This window comes from Apium graveolens, chromosome 3, assembly GCF_009905375.1.
Source record: "Apium graveolens cultivar Ventura chromosome 3, ASM990537v1, whole genome shotgun sequence".
Lineage (NCBI taxonomy): Eukaryota > Viridiplantae > Streptophyta > Magnoliopsida > Apiales > Apiaceae > Apium > Apium graveolens.
Genome location: NC_133649.1, coordinates 160,007,565 through 160,023,578, shown reverse-complemented (window position 1 = coordinate 160,023,578; position 16,014 = coordinate 160,007,565).

Here is a 16,014-nt window from a genome sequence, read left to right as displayed (position 1 = left end):
TAAGAAGCGTCGCTATAAATAACAAAGTCTCCTTGATCGTCTGATAAGACCAATACAGGTGCAGTTACCAATGGATTCTTCAATTCTTGAAAGCTTTCCTCGCATTTTTCATTCCATATGAACTTTTCATTCTTTCGAGTCAACTTCGTTAATGGCGTAGCTATCTTCGAAAAATCTTTAATGAATCTTCAATAATATCCCGCTAATCCCATTAAACTCTTAATTTCTGTAGGCGTCTTTGGTCTTTCCCAATTTAAAATAGCTTCAATCTTTGCAGGATCAACTTTAATTCCTTTAATACTTATTACATGGCCTAGAAATTGTACTTCTCCTAGCCAAAATTTGCATTTAAATTTTTTTGCATAAAGTTGTCCTTCCTCAAGATTTCCAAAGAAATTCTCAAGTGCTCAGCATGTTCAACTTTAGTCTTCGAATAGATCAAAATGTCATCGATAAACACAATCACAAATTTGTCCAAGTATTTCTTGAAAACTCCGTTCATCATATCAATGAATACTGCTGGTGCATTAGTCAATCCGAATGTTATTACTAGGAACTCATAGTGACCATATCTGGTACGAAATGCAATCTTAGGAATATCCTCATCCTTAATCTTTAGTTGATGATAGCCAGATCTTAATTCGATCTTTGAAAACCGTTGCTCCTTTCAGTTAATCAAACAAATCATCAATCCTAGGTAAATGATATATGTTCTTAATGGTTAATCTGTTCAGCTCGCGATAGTCGATGCACAATATCATGCTACTGTCCTTCTTCTTAACAAATAGTAACGGTGCACCCTATGGGGATACACTAGGTCTTATAATCCCTCTATCTAAAAGATCTTATAATTATATAGCCAATTTCTTTATTTCAACCGGTGTCATTCGATATGGTGCTTTTGAAACTGGTTCAGTACCTGGCGCTAGATCGATAGTAAACTCAATTTCACGCTCCAGAGGTAATTCTAGAAGTTCATCGGGAAATACATCTGGAAATTTGCATACAACCGAAATGTCTTCAATTCTCGGACCTTCTTTGTTAACATCCAACACATAAGCTATATAAGCTTTACATCCTTGGCATAACAATCGCTTAGTCTACATCATTGAGAGGAATTTCTTCTTCTATTTCTCACCCCTAAATACTACCCTTACATCATCCACGGTTCGTAGATTCACTTTCTTATTCACACAGTTAATTTGGGCATTATGACCGGCTAACTAATCCATTCCTAATATAACATCAAATTCTCCCAACTTGAAAGGTATCAATTCAGCAGAGAAGTGACGTCTTGCTGTTGCGATGACACAATTGGGATAAACTTGATCAACGGGAACTTGATCATCATTAGCTAACTTTATAATTAACGTCTCACCCAACTATTCAACTTCACAACATAACTTATCAACCAATTCTTCAAAAATATAAGATCTTGTAGCTCCAGAATTAATTAATACTTTTATATTTACGGAGTTTATAGAAAGCATACCTTGTCATGTTGAAAGTCCTTGCCTTAGATTGATTTTGTTGTAATGGTGGCGGTGGTGCCATAATCCTCAGAACATTTACAGTCATAGCTGGTCCTTTATAATCCTTGGAAATATGCCCTTTTCTTCCATATTTGAAATATGTAACATCTCTCTTTCCTGTTGGGAATTCATTGGAATAGTGCCCCTTCTTCTTGCATCTGAAACATGTAACATTTGGCTTATTACAAACACATGTATGCTTCCGGCCACATGTCTTACAGTCCAGAAATGGTGGTCTTGCTAGCGTTTGCTGATTTGTAACTTGGAAATGATTACCTGGTCTTTGATTTCCCTGGTCCAACCTTCTGAAGTTCATATTTGTCCGGGCCTAAAATCCCGGCTTCTTGTTGAAACGACTTTGAAAATTCCCTTGTCCCCTTTCTATATGGGACATCTCACTCTCTCCTTCGATTATCATAGCCTTCTGAATGACAGCCATATATATTGTCAATTAAAAACTGCTACCCCACTATGAATCCATGACTTCAACCCCTATTGAAAGCTCTTCCTTCGCTTTTCTTCTGTATCTACCTACTCCGGCACAAAACTTGACAATTCAGTAAACCTTGCTTCATACTCAGCCACTGACAGGTTCCCTTGCTTCAACTCCAGAAAGTTTAATTCCATCTGATTCTTCATGTAGTGTGGGAAAATACTTCTCCATTAATAACTTAGTGAACGTATCCCATGCCACAATCTCAGTACCCTCTAGAGCCTTCTTCGACTCCCACCAATAGTTAGCTTCCCCTTTCAGAAAGTAACTTGCAAATTCAGTCTTTTGATTTTCCTCTACTTTCACTAAGGAAAATGCCTTCTCAAATTCTTTCAGCCATGTTCTGGATATAATTGGATCTGCAGAACCTTCGAACTCTGGTGGCTTTACTGAGTGGAATTGCTTGAAAGTCACAGTGGGTAAAACTGGTTGTGGTGGATTTTGAGGTTGTTGATGCAACAGCTGTTGTTGTTGGAATTGTTGTTGTTGTTGCATTTGCTTTGCTTCATAACCATTTTTTGTTGCATAAAATGTAGCATCTGGTTCATGGTTTGATTGTTTTGTTCTTCAGGGTCATTGTTGGATGTTTCAGATATGGTCTTTCATTTCTTCAGGGTCATTGTTGGATGTTTCAGATATGGTCTTTCATTTAGGTGCCATTTTCTGGTGATAAAACAAGCAATTTATTCAATCCACTAAACAGTTGATAATCAATAAGTAAAGAAACAATTTAAATTTTATTGGAACAGAAATTTAAATAAATCAACAGATTTTTTAACAGTCCTATCCCCACACAATATCATTATCAAATAATTTGCTTGTCCTTTCACAAGTCAAACACAATTTAAAAATATGAAAATGGACAGGACAAACAAGGAAATATAAATAATGTAGAACTAAAGTTTAAATAAATAAAAGAAAAGAGGTTGCAAAAAGGTTTATTCTATATATCAACACCAACGACATGTGTGAGTGCTTCATACAAAAGATTGCCAAATACTACTGCCGGATACAAACCAAAATTGTAAAATACATAAGTCTAATCCCACTACTACAAACTATAGTTGCCTCTATAAATATATATATATATATAATACATATCATACACTCTGTGTCTATCAGTCTGACCATCTCCTCAGTAGCCTGGAGGTGCTCGATCAACCTCCTCACGAAGTGACCGTAGAATCACATCAATCAGTATCACTGCACGACGGTACTCTGTATAGGTATGAGCTCCCTCATGAACTAGCTCTTCCAACTCTAGAGAGGCTCCTCTAACAATCTTCCTGACCCTCTCTCGTAGAAATAAATTCGGATGAACTGCTGCCAATGGACCTATCTCTTGCTGGTCTATCATCCCCAGAATCTCTCTACACTAGGCCCTCCAAAAATATTGCTCCTCCCTCATCCAGGCAAAATCTCTGTATGGAACATTACGAGGCTCTCCTATCTCACCAGTTGATCATCTAGATGGAACTCTCAGAGCCTCAGCAAGATCCTGCTGAATAATCTCCGGTGATGGATCTATAGGAACTACGGGCTGGTCGACTTCCTGCTCTCCCATTCAACAACCTGCTTTCCCATTCGTAGAGCAAATGATGACTGTGGTTGTGGATCAACAACCTGAGGATAATGATATACTACTAGTAATTATGGCTCAAAATCTGGTGGATACTCCACCTGATCTGCTATCTGTGGTGCTGGTGGATTAATACCTGCTCTCTACGTCTACGAGTTGACGAGGTCTCCATCTGATAAAATAATCATAAAATGAGAAAAGGTCAACTTCCACCCTAAAATCCACAAAATCCTAACCTATTCCCTAAAATAACCTATTAGAAACCATAACTCTATTCCTATCTTATGTGATCTTCCTATACTATCTTAATCCTAATATTCTTGTTTCAGGGATAAACACCTACAGCTCTGATGTCAAACTATAATGCCCTCCAAATCCGGGGTCTAGATCTAGGGGTTACTTGCCATTACCAATATAAATTAACCTTTAATATAATTATATAAACATACATTTAACCACTTCTTACGACTACTCAGGATCTTTAAGGTTAAGGTATGAAGATAAGAACACAACACTAATTTTATTACATTCTCAAATTCAAAATCTTACAACATATATACTTATTACAAACTAACTGTCTAAACATGTTTTAAACCTAGATCCATTTTATTCAAAAACACACAAGAACTATAGAAGCTAAACCTATTCTGGTAGTTCAAAGCTCTCTTTCTGGATTGGGATTAGCACTCGCTTCTTCACTACCCTGGTGTGAATAGGCTTCATTCTCAAGATTTACTGAAAGATAAAAGTGAGTAACAACAAGTGTGAGTGATAATTGCTCAATAAGACCACAATATATATATAAATATTATCTCAAGATAAAACAAGCGAATCTAATTAGAAATAAGTAATCAGATTTTATAGGTATCTATTATTTCTGTAAGAATTAAAGAAGGTCGTTATCGGCGATCAACAATGAACTAGCCTGGACATAAGAACCACCATACGCACTATAACCTACAGAATAATCAGGATACAATGCGGATCTATACCCATTTTTATAGACCCACCATCATTTCGGGTACCCGAGCCGATTTTGGCCTCATAACAAAGGGTTTAGTTGTAACTCCCCCAAATACGAGGTCAGAGGATTTGGTCGTTACGATGAAAACTTAATCCAAAATTAATTGATAAATCAATAAATAAATGCCAGCATCTGTGACCCCAAACTACACCAAGATCTTTTCAGTTACAGTTCTAGAAACAAGATATGCAATTTCCATAAATACTTTTTTATCTTTCTTTTAAAATTTTTTTCAATAAATTCCAACTCAATACTATACCGCTTGTATAACTTCGAAACGAAGTATACTAGGCCCAACTATATAATACACAACTATAAAATAATATATTATAAATAACTTTACACAATAGAACTCACACTAGTCCGCAAACCCTGGACCAACCACCATCCAAAAGCTTCTTCTTTGTTTTCTCGAATTACGCGGATAAACGACGCAAGTTAATCCTCATTGGAAGGTTAAATTTAAAAACAAGCAAGTATGAGCGGAAGAAATACTCAGCAAGTTCATTATAACAAATATATGGTTTTTTTATATAAAACCAACATCTGCAATAGAGCAGAACATTTAAAATCATAATTGCTGAATCAGAAAATTTAGTTAAGGAATCCCAGAATTAGTTCCTTAACTGTATTCAAAATCCTTTTTATATTTTCGGGCGAAAATGCTTCAGCAATCCTTTAAAATCTCGACGAGAATAAAACTCGTAAAAAGTGTTTACGGTGATATCGTAAACAACAATAACATGAAATAGTGATTATGGACATTATTCAAAACTGAACTCTTGATATTAATACTCATTTTGATGTCATATCAAATTAGATATTAATACTAACTTTGATGCTTACAACATCCCATACTAAAGTCAACATCAATCATATATATTAATACCACCTTTGATATTTAACAACAAACTAGATATCAACATCAAGAAACAACTGAATCAAAACTGCATATCACCTTTAATCCAAAAATAAATACTTGATAAATCATTTATTATATGATTATCAAAATAATTTAGAAATTTAGATTTGAACCAATTATGCACTATGTTGTTTCTGATGATCAGTCACGAAACAACACCGGAATCCTCTAGCCATACCGTAAATATAGGTACCAATGTCCCGCAGCCATACCGTACCTATATGGTGCCAGAAAAGGCATATATTCTCTTTGCAAGGTATTATACCTTCGTATAATAACTCGCGCTATACCGATTGTAACACCCTCCAAATCCGGGGTATAGATTTGGGGCATTATTAGTATAAACTACTCACTAAACCTACACAAGCGGAATATAAATATAATAATTACCCCGACCTACAGCTACTCAGGATCTTTTAAGGTTAAGAGTAGAAAAAAAGAACGACACAATAACTTTATTACAAACCAGTTTAAAAATAATCTGTCTCAAGAACTCTCTTTGATACAAAACTTTATTCTATCTACATTTCTCACCAAACAACTTTTATTCAAACCAACACTACTACTTATCCTGTTACACCCGATCTGGTAGTTCAAAACTCTCTTCTAGGATAGGGATGAACACTCTTGGTATAAGAGGGTCCCGCAGCTTGACTCGCTTCTTGACTATGCGGGTTCTGATGGGTTTCATTCTCTACCTTAACTGTGAAACAATAGGAATAACAATAAAAGGGGATGAGCCAAAATTGCTCAACAAGCCTGCAACAATATATATATAGTGTAAAGGAGAAGAATAAATGAATCGGTAAGCTGCTGGTTTGAACAACCATCTGTTTCTGTAAAGAATAACAATTTTCCAATACTGGCGAATGTCAAATGAACAAGACTGGAAACAAGAACCAACATATGCATTATAACCCGCTGATCAGTCAGGATACAGTGCAGATCTTTACCCAACTGCATAGACCCAACCAACATAAGGAGTACTCAGGCAACTATGGCCTATTAATTAAAGGTCTGGGTAATGTCAGCCCGTATCGTAACCATCCAGTCAAAGCTCAGCATCCGGAATAATCGGAATGCTTTTGATGTATCCCAACATCAGGATATATCAGAGTATATATAACAAGGATAAAATTATTGGAATATGAATAGAGGATTCAATAAATTGAGAGAAATCAAGAATCGAAATGAAATAGAAACAAGAATCAATAATTATGTATCAGTATATGTGAACAAGATTATCAAAGTGTAACTGATATGGAAATTGGGGTATATTTCACTATTCTGAATTTAGAATAGGGGAAAACTTGTCTTGCGCGTACTTAAACTGGTTCAACTCACCTCCTTTCGTCTCCTGCTTGATCTGCCTTGTTGATACTGGATCAATCATAAAAAGATAGTCGTTTAGATAACTTACTACATACACGTATCTCGAATCGATACCACGTAACCCTAATAATCTACCCATGCGTTTATATCTGACTCGCGTATATACACATATAATTATATAGCATATAAGGTTCATATAATCATGTAAAGCACATAGCACATAAAGCACATAATTGATTTCAACCTCATAATTATATTTAGAATCGATACTAGACTCATACCTGTATTAACTAACCCTATTTGATTTTATTTATAATTTTTCGGGATTTATTTAACTCGATTCTACCTATATTAGGACCTATAAACAATTAATTATCACAAGACGACTCTCTTTCGGAAGAAATTATGACTTACAATTATTTTTATTAAATTCGTTTCATTTTTTTGAGTCTAAGGGTCTTCGTTTCACTCAAATCGGAATAATGATTTAATTATTATGAATTAAACAAGATTTAATTAATAAATAATTAATTATAATTAAATAATCCTTAATTATATTTTTAAATAATTATTTAATAATTATTGTATTTTAAAATAATTAATCCTTAATTATTAGGATTAATTATAATTTATTACAATTATTTACTAATTATTATCAATTATCCGATTAGATCGACTATTTATAAATAAATAATCGATACGAATAATTATTACGACACTATTCAAATAAATAAATTATCACTCGAATAATAATTCAACACACCGATCGACTACCCGTATCACTACGAGTTACTCACATTATTTGACTAATTAATGAATTATTATCATATTATTTGATTATTTTCAATCCTATTTATTAATTAATTACTTAATTATTAAATAATAGATAAATAACTAAATTATTAAATAAATAATTAAATGATTAAATAAATAATGATTTTTGAATTTCTAAATTAATAAAATAATTCAGAAATTATTAATAATATTTTTCAGAATTTAAAACTAAATTTTATTTTATTTTTTTAGAATTATTAAAACTGATTTCTGATTTATGGAAATAAAACTAAATTATATAAAATAAAAAATATAAATCAGGAAATGAATTTGGATTTTAGAAGATTGAAACCGGGTCACCCAACGGGTTGACACTGGGTCTTCAAGAAACCGAAACGGGTCGGTTCACCAGTGGACGGAATCTGGGAAACGACCGGAACCGGCCGCCGCCCGCCGCACAACTCCGGTAGCTTCGCCGGCGCGCTATTTCGAGGCCGTAACCATCGATTTCGGCTGGAATCGCTTCGTAATACTCCCAGGAACTCGCCTACACCGTCAACAACACCTCTCCATTCCTCCTTCGATTTCTCCGATCAAAAATCGAAGCTCTCCGGTGGCTTCACCGGAAAACAGCACATCCCCCAAAAACACAACCAAACTCGTCAATTAATACATGAAATCGAAGCTACTTAGCTCCATAATCGATCCCAACAGTCGACAACAATCAAAACATCCATAAATTAAAAAAAAATGAATTCCAAATTTACTAAAAACCAAGTACTCGGGAATCACCTTCCAGGGGTTATACCATCAAATCAAACACATAAAATCATTCCTATATTCAAGATAAAGCTATTGGAATCAACCAAACAATCAAACGATTCCTAGATTAGAAACCCCTGATTCGAGTATAAACCCTAAAACACAAATTGAAAATCGAAGCATTCAAACAATGAAATTGATTAAAGGAATAGATAGGGGAGATCAAGAGGATCATTTTGGTTACTCACATGAAAGATTTGAGCAACAAAATCACTATGAAATCTGCAGATTAATTCTCAGCTTGTTCTTCACCAACACTTGGATTTCTTGAATATTCTGATTTTTAATAATTAATTAACTAATAATTAAAAATAATTCAGCTATTTATATTTACCAAAATAATACTCCTAAATAAAATTAAGGGTCCAATTACACATCTAATAAAATTATTTGGCCCCAATTTTTATAATTTTTGGGTATTAATTATGAATTTTTAAATATCCAATAAATATAAAATAAATGCTAAAAATTCCCAAAAATTATGAATATTACAAAAATGCAAAGAAAAATGATGTATGATAATTTCATGATCATATAAAAATAAAAATTTGATTTTTGTGGGGTTTTTGGCCCCCGAAGGGGTCCGGAAAAGTCATTTTTCGCGAAAAAGGTAAATTTGTAAAACGTCTAGGGGTTCAAAATAGCGATATGGTATAGGTCTTTTTTGGTAAAATAGGGCCATTATTTTTGTTTGAAATACGGGCTTTTAAAATACTGTTTGAGCTGTAGGGGCTTTGATATAAAACATATAACTTACGATAAAACACTCAATAAATATCCAAATCACATTCAGATCAAAACAGATAACACGTAGCACATAACATTTAGGGTTTTACGACTCAACACATTTAATCACATAATAATACACATAATTTATCTTTATTATAATATAATACAAGCGTAATTTTCTCGGTCGTTACACCGATACTTCGGCCTCTTACGTAACAAGTAACCATCCAATTTTAAAATATTTTATTAAAAGGGATCATAATAATCAACACTCTTATAAATTTTTATTCCCCCATTCACTTGGGCAGGAATAATCGACAACAAATTCATCTTTTTCTCAAAGTATAAACATTTATAGATCTGATAATTGGATAAGTAAAAACACTTAACTATTCTGAACATAGAATAGCAGATGAGTACTTGCATAAACAGAATCATTTAATTCAGCGATATATAAAACATTTATCTATTATGAAGTAGGAATAGAGAAGAATACTTGCATAATCATAAGCAATTTGATGTGTAAAATATTGAACTATTCTGGAATTATAATAACATAAAAAACTTGCCTTTGATTTTTAGCAGTTAGTCACACTCGTAGCAACGCAATTATCTCAGTCTGGCATCTCAAAACATCACCATCTTTTACTTCGCTAAATCTCTAATCTGCTGCTCATGCAGTGCTGCAACCAAATATTCCATAATATTCAACTATTCTCTTCATCCGTTCCATCCGGTCCTGATCGTCTTGAAAGACTCGTATCTATAATTAGAAAATAACACTTTAATCATCTAAACGATAACTACTCGACGAACTGCGCGTCAAAATCCTATAGTCCACCCATACAATAGCCCACACATAATTACAACAGTCAACACAAGAATCCTGACCCACGTACGCACGTAATTCACTTAGCACGTAAACACATAACTCACGTATTACATAATTCATATAACACATGACCCAGTTCGTCAAAATATTTGACTTGGTACTTTTAGAATTGAAATCGGGTCAAAATATGATTTATCGATCAATAATCGACTCAGAACGACTCGCAAAACAAGCAACCTTTCGAAACAAAATAATTTGGGTGTCGAAGTATTTTTAATGAAAACAGAATATTTTTCCGAGTCAAGACGCGTTCGTTTCGTATTAAATGGACAAGCGGTCTATTTATTACGAATAAAATAAGAATAAATCAATTAATAATATTAATGAAATATTCAATACCTTTATATAATTTTAAAAGCTCAAAATAATTTTAGAATATTATTTGGCTCAATTTTAAAAAATTACACTTCATTCAACTATTTACAAATAAAAATTAATTGATTAACTAAATTAATCAATTAACTTAATGAATACATAATTAACCAAAAAAAATTATAAATAAATAATCAAATTATAATTTTCAAAAATAATAAAAGATAATGATTTGAAATTAAAATATATATTTAAAAAAAATTGAAATAACATCTTTATAAAATAAACTTTTCCCCCCGGGTCAGCACCCCTCAAAATCAATTCTAAACAATACAATCCAACTATACTCTAATAAAATCATTAAATTTAAAACACACCATAATTTATATTTGCAGTTATAAATATACGAGAAACGAAAAATACGGCCAAAAGTGACTTCTACAACAACTTCTAAAAAGTATGAAATAAATATGTAAACACTAAAATGCTATTATATACTCAAATACAACAGCGAAAATCTCGGAATCCTTAGCCAAAATAAATTCCGATTACCCCAAGAGATAATCTGATGTCCGGAAAATATCTTCAGAAAAATCCGAAATCAATAGTCATAGACATACACACGCTGAAATGTCATGTGGAGTAATCAACACCGTTATACTCCTTTTCTACGCTCTGGAAATAAATTAAAATGGAAAATATTCTCCGCAAATTATTTCATCAAAACCTTGCAATATATATACATATGCGTAGGTATCGAAGCGCTGATTTTTTATATATATAGTAATTGAAACTTGGACGGACGGTTTAGAAGATATGAACTTTGAAAATTAAAAGTAAATAAATATATGTAGACAAGAAGGGACAGAGGAGGAGGAGATGAGGGAAACAGGAAAAGGGGGGTTTGGCGCGTGAAAGAAAAGGAAAGGGGGGAGGAAGGCGTCTGTATGTCTGTGTCGTGTGTTTGTGTGTTTTCATTTCTTTTAAAACCAACGCGTAGTCACATACATAAACCAACCACTGCCTAGTCTCTGCCATTTTAAACGCAATCGCCGCGTGTCTCCTTTTCCGGAAAGCCCAATTTCATACCGCATTCTGATATTTAACGAACCAAGGTGCGGATAAAAAAAACTCAAAAAATTACCAAAATAATTTCCCAAATATTCAAAAACTAGTAAAATATAAATTTCGTAATTTTTGATACATTTTTAAATGTAATATCAGACCCGCATTTTGTGATTTAACGAACAACTTATGATTGAAATTAACTCAAAAAATTACCTAAATACTTTAAAAATTATCGGAATATTTAAAAACTAATAAAATAAAATTTTCATAATTTTTAAAATATTTTTGACTCGCGCGCTCAACCCGTATTTTACGATTTAATGAACAAACATGCGGGTGAATATAATCCGAATAATTTCCGAAATAATTTTAAAATTATCGAAATATTGAAAACTTAAGAAAATCTAAGTTTCATGATTTTAGAAATATTCTTGAATTTAATACTGAATTAAACTTAAATACAATCAGAAAATTATTTAGGGATAAATAATTGATGAAATATTCTTTTCTAAATTTTATAAATTCCCAAAAATAATTATTGCAATTATAAAGCCATAAAAATAATTTTAAATATAATTTAAATATTTATGAAAATGAATTTTCATAAAAATCACTTTTGAAGATAAAAATAAAATGATACGACTCAGTAATTAATAATATAAATAATCATCAATTACAACTGAGTCACACACAATTAATATTACATACAACACATAGCTGACACAATATCCACTCAATCTCTAATATTACTAAATAAACTCAATATACCGATATCAATAAAATGATCGGCTTTCAAATAAACTTTGGAAAATAATATATTTAGGTAAATATTTTCAGAAATTAAAAAGGATCGATACAACGCTTAACAATTAGCACATTACCATTTATTAACACGAACTCGTCAAACATGAATAAAATATCCACCATTTTACTCCTTTCAAATTGGAAAATCACATAAACATATTCAAATAATAATAATAATAATTCTGAAAAAATACGGGATATCACAATCTATCCCCTCTTATAAGGATTTTGTCCTCGGAATTAGCAGAAGAAAGCATTAAGGAATTTCTTGTCAACTTTCCAATCTTGCATACGTAACCTTTCTCAAAATTTTAAATAACACTGATAATCCTTATACCACACCATTATGACGGGAGCTTCACTCCGCACCATCGCTCTTTCCCATAGAATCAATTATTTATTCTCATGCCATTTGACCAATTTCTCCATAGAATCACTTTTACTGATAGAGAGAGAGAGAACAAGTAGAGAGAAAGATAAAGAGAAAGAAAAGGAAAAAGAGATAGAGATAAATAGATAGTGAAATAAAGAAACAGACTGACTTCGTTATATCCATTGATATTTTAATCGCATTGCAATCCACTATTGCTATTGGTAATCCCATCACATAGCCTTACTTTGACTTGACCAAGATAAGTCAACTCAACTTGATTGGCATACCTTCGTATATTTGAGATTATAAAATCATGAAATTTCAAAGAGAAAAGAATTTCATTTCATAACGGGTGTCCCACCATTGTGGTTACCAAAAATCTGAATTTTTGAGAAAGTATTGTTGAAATGAAAGAATAACTGAGAGATCAATATGATCAAATGAACTTGGTATTGCGTGCCCAAATTAAGACACTACTAAAGGTTGTTAACCTTCTTGTAGTCACAACACACACAAGTGATGGCATCATATCCAACTCCTATCATACAGACATGTATACCTTGTTTCCCCTATAGTTAGGGTTGTTCATCTCAGTCATAATAAAAGAATATGAAATAAATTCAAAATCAAATGAATAATAAAGGATTCTAATAAATGACTTGTTAGGGAAATCCTCAGATCAAAATTGAAAAACTAACAAAGCTAATATTTCTGAAGAAAAAATGAAATCCAGAAAACAAGATTCTGGCATAAAATAGCTAAGTGGTGACATATCAATAATAAATTATCCACCATATAAGAAAGGTGGAAATTTCCATATTATAACTTGACGCGGCTATCAAATCCTGAAAATAGGCTTCATGACAGCCTCTGGAACATTACGTGATTGAAAACGGGTGTTAGGGATTATATCCTCTAACAGATACCTCTTTTTCATAGATTTCAAAAGAAGTTATAGAAAGAGAAGGTATTGCCAAGGTCTTAATACTTATCTTCTTTATCGATTCTTCAAATGACTCGTTACCCGCATCCAAAATCTTCTTCTACCTACTTCAATTTATTGATAATCTACGTCGCCGTCGACTCATAGTACCTCGGAAAATTCTATAATAGACGTTCGCAGCTGCCAGGAGTTCTATCTATCTCAGCACAACTAACTCAAACGAGTACACTTATCTTAACTTATTAATTGGTACTATATCCAATAGTTCAACACGAACTCGATATGAGCTCTGGCGTCCTTATATAACTATATACACTCTTACACACTCTCGTGTCTAGTTTACTATAACATCAGCTCTAATACCAACATGTAACATCCCCAAATCCAGGGTCAGAGGATTTGGTCATCATGATGAAACCTTAATCCAAAATAAATTGATAAATCAATAAATAAATTCCAGTAGTTGAAATATAGAATCCGTGACCCCAAACTACACCAAGATCTTTTCAGGTTACAGTTGTAGAAATAAGATATCCAATTTCCATAAATAATTTTTTTATCTTTCTTTTAAAACTCTTTTCAATAAATTCTAACTCAATACTAAACCCGCTAGTATAACTTCGAAAAGAAGTATACTAGGCCCAACTATATAATGCACAACTATGAAATAATACAATATAAACAACTTTACATAATAAAACTTACACTAGTCCACAAACCCTGGACCAACCACTTTCCAAAAGCTTCTTCTTTGTTTTCTCGAATTACGCGGATAAACGGCGCAACTTAATCCTCATTGGAAGGTTAAATTTGAAGACAAGCAAGTATGAGCGGAAGAAATGCTCAGCAAGTTCATTATAACATATATATTGTTTTTTTTATATAAAACTGACATCTACAATAGAGCAGAACATTTAAAATCATAATTGCTGAATCAGAAAATTTAGTTAAGGAATCCCAAAATTGGTTCTTTAAATGTATTCAAAATCCTTTTTATATTTTTGAGCGAAAATGCTTCAACAATCCCTTGAAACCTCGACGAGAATAAAACTCGTAAAGAGTGCTTACGGCAATATCGTAAACAACAATAACATAAAATAGTTATTATTGACTTTATTCAAAAATGAACTGTTGATATTAATACTCATTTTGATGTCATATCAAATTAGATATTAATACTAACTTTGATGCTCACAACATCCTATACTGAAGTCAACATTAATCATGTATATTAATACCCCATTTGATATTTAAAAACAAACTAGATATCAACATCAAGCAAAAATTGAATCAAAATTGTATTTCACCTTTATTCCAAAAATAAATACTTGATAAATCATTTATTATATGATTATCAAAATAATTTAGAAATTTAGATTTAAAGTAATTATGCACTATGTTGTTCCTGATGATGAGTCACGAAACAACACCGGTATCCCGCAGCCATATAGTAAATATAGGTACCGGTATCCCGCAACCATGCTATACCTTTAGGGAGCCAGAAAATGCATATATTCGCCTTATAGGGTATTATACCTTCGTATAATAACTCATGCTGGACCGGTGCCTCGGCCTCTTACGCAACCGGTAACTATCCAATCTTAAAATATTTTATTGAAAGGGGTCATAATAATCGACACCCCTTATAAATTTTTATTCCCCCATTTACTTGGGCAGGAATACTAGCAATAAGATCATTTTTTTCTCAAAGTATAAATATTTATAAATCCGATAATTGGATAAGTGAAAACACTTAACTATTCTGAATATAGAATAGCAGATGTGTACTTGCATAAACATAATCATTTAATTCCGCGATATGTAGAACATTTATCTATTCTGAAGTGGGAATAGCGATGAATACTTGCATAACCATAAGCATTTTGATATGTAAAATATTGAACTATTCTGGAATTAGAATAGCATAGAAAACTTGCCTTTGATTTTTAATAGTTAGTCACACTCGTAGCAACGCAATTATCTCAGTCTGGCATCTCAAGACATCACTGTAACACCCCAAATCCGGGGTCAAGATTTGGTGTCACTAAACAATCTTTACATAAAATAAAATAATAAACAAATAACCCTTTGAATCCGGATCGTTTACAGGTTATGGTATGAAACAAGAATCTAATCTTCTACAACTTTCAACAACTAAAATACAATTGTAAATACCTTTGAACTAATGCTCGTAACACATTCTTCTAACTTCTTCAACCTCTCGTAGTGAAGATTTCTCGAACTTCTGCTGTCTATCTAAGCTATTCATTTTTATCCTTATCTGTTTCTGGAAGAAATAAGAATTGACAAAGCAAGAGTGAGTCAAAAATGCCCAGCCAGTATATAATTTGAGTTTCAAACATTAATATCAAAGAAAACTTCCGGACCAAATCTCTGAAATATTTTGAAGAGCGA